Source organism: Lepus europaeus, chromosome 11, assembly GCF_033115175.1.
Source record: "Lepus europaeus isolate LE1 chromosome 11, mLepTim1.pri, whole genome shotgun sequence".
Classification (NCBI taxonomy): Eukaryota; Metazoa; Chordata; class Mammalia; order Lagomorpha; family Leporidae; genus Lepus; species Lepus europaeus.
In genome coordinates, this window is record NC_084837.1 from 37,052,380 (window position 1) to 37,055,070 (window position 2,691).

Consider the following 2,691-nt stretch of genomic DNA (forward strand, 5'->3'; position numbering starts at 1 on the left):
ATGTGCCTTCACTCTTTAAAAACAAAACACACCACAGTATGGCAGGTTCTGCAGTTTTTTGTTTTGTTTCGCCCACTTGGATCAAATAGTTTTGACAGGAAACGAGCTCTACCGTTATTTCCTTTCTTAACAGCTACTGTGATTTCGTGACGGCGACTGCTCTCCCCTTGGGCACTTAAGGAGACACAGCTTGCTTTCTCCGTCAGTTTTCTTCTCACTCTCATTCTGGTATGTGTTGCGTGTTGTATGTTGCGTGTTGTGTGTTGTGTGTGTGCACACAGGGCCAACCTTCAGGCCCATGGCTTTTGGAACAATTCTTAATTGACTGACTGTAGAGTAAAATTCAAGGATTAGCAACATCAGTACAAATGCACCCGGTTTCTTCTCTTAGGGACACCTGACGTATCTGAACGGTTCTGTCAGTGTGTACCAAGTGAGCTGCCACCAGGCTCCAGGGTCACGAAGGGCAGAGGACCAGAGATCAGGGCCCTGTGCACACTGCCAGGCAACGCCAAAGGCCCTCCTGGCCCAATGGCATGCGCAGTGCCATGGATATGGGTCCGCTGCTAGAGAGAACAGTAGGCTCTTGCTTCTTCCTAACGGCTTTCCTTCCCGCTACTCAGTGAGCCCAGCTGGGTGGGCGACCTGACTCTTTAAACCTGAGGGCTGGGCCTGCACGCAGGTCGCTTTACACATGTGCCTTCTGCATGTCCCATGTGTAAATCCTGCTGCATTGCTGTTGACATCCCTGGAGATTGAGCCACACGTTTCTGACAAGCTGAAGGAAGCAAAGGCAATTTGAGCTTTTTCGCTTTTGTTTTCATATAATGAAAAGCTTTTGTAAAATGGCTGAGTGTCAACATGAGTTCTGCGGTTTCAATCTCCTTTAAAAAAAGTCTTAAGGGTCCAAAATAAAGGAGAGGAAGGCAAATAAAAAAAAATAAAAAGTTACTAATATTGCCACAAATTATTATAAATCTCCTGACATGCTGAAACCAAATGGCCCTGAGTTCAAAGCAAATCAGTGATTGTTTTCAATTTTTGGTGGTTTCCTTTTGCTTTCTGCCCCTTTTGCCGTTCGATTGGTGACGTTGTTTAAACAGGACCTCACCCCCGGCAGGCACAGGAGCGGCCCGGCTGCCTCTTTCATTCCCTGGTCAATGTGTCTCCCGGGACCTTCCTGGTCTTGACGACGTGCTGGGATGCGCACCCGCTGTCCCCAAGAGCATCCTTGACCTCCCGCCGGGCTTCCCGTCGTCCCCTTCCGTGTCGCTGTGGCTTTCGTGGCTCCGGACGCCCCCCTCGCTGCGTTCGCTGCTCTCCTGGTTCCCCTTCGTGGCAAACTCGTAGTGGTCGTGGTCGTCGGCCAAGGAGGAGGAGGAAGAAGAGAAAGAAGAGGAAGAGGAAGCGGAAGGGGAGAAGGAGATGGGATCACTGGCAGGCGAGGTGCTCCGGGCGTTGGAGGACTCGGCACTGCTGTAGTTGTGGCCTTCCTTGGGGTCCCCGCTGCCCGCCGGGGAGCCGCACGACGGCTGGCTCTCAGTCCGCATCCGGCAGCTGACGCCATTCCTCATGGCTGCTGTCATTCCCATGGGAGTGATTGGCAGGACGCCAGGAAGCAGCCCTGGGCTCAGAACCGCGCTCCATTCTGTACCACTCCTGGGGGAACTTGTCGAAGGGCTCCGTTTCTCTTGGCCAGAGAGGTGGACCTGATGTGCTTTGATAAGCCTGAGACGATCTGGGGCCTGCTGAGCCCCTGTGGGGGTGGGTGCTAAGACGTCTTTTTCAAAGCCTGAATTAGATTTTGTCTATACTCTGTGTCTAGGCACCACAAGGATCCTTTCCCAATACTCCGACTTCGCTCCTCGTCCACTTTCTTAAAACACTTATTCAACAACAAATGATGTCTCACTGAGTTCTTCCACCCGGTAGGAGCATTTGAAAAATATGGGAAACGTTCCCCGAGATCCAGTTGTAGATCTCCTTCATGGGCAGGCGCTGTGGTCCGAGAGCCCGCAATGGCCGTGAATACGAGGCAGCTGAAGGAGGAGGGCGGTTTGCAGCTGGGGTTCTGCCTGGCACCGTAGGGAAGGTCGGAGCGGGCAGGGCAGGGGCGTGTCGTCGTCCCGGTCCTGCACGGGGCTACACTCCTCAGCACCGGCTTCCCGAAGCTCCTCAGCCAACTCTTGGTCTCGCACAGCCAGCTCAGGTTGGTCAGCTCCTCAGCTCCCATGGCCCCCTCCTCTTGTTTGATGTCGGGCAGGGAGAAGTCGAGGTCCTTGTCTTTCTGAAGGGCCTTGGAGAAACCGCTGCCCCGGTAACATTGACTTAGCTGCCGGGGTTACTAATTCCTGAGCTTTCTGGCCTCTGACTGGGAGGCATGGCTGGACCCATTCACGTGAAGGATCCTGACCAGAGCTGGCGCGGGGGCACCACTGCCCTTCAGCTTCAGCACCGCGGACAAACTTTCGCGAGAGCCCAGCTGGCATCACTCAGGGTGCTGCGAGGGGCTGCGTGGGCGCTGTGTGGCAAGGCCAGGGCATCCCTGAATGCTTTCTACAGCTGGGGCTGGGCAGACCAAAGCCATGAGCCACAAACTCCCATCTGGGTCTCTCACACGAGTGACAGGTAGGCAAGTACTTGAACCATCATGGGGCTTCCCAAGTACATTAACAAGTTGGATTGGAAAGC

The 2,691-nt window shown here is 54.0% G+C and overlaps 1 pseudogene; it reads right to left on the minus strand.

Annotated features, from left to right (window-relative positions):
- Positions 1 to 1,034: 1,034 nt before the first annotated feature.
- Positions 1,035 to 2,394, minus strand: LOC133769408 (forkhead box protein N3-like; annotated as a pseudogene).
- Positions 2,395 to 2,691: the final 297 nt, after the last annotated feature.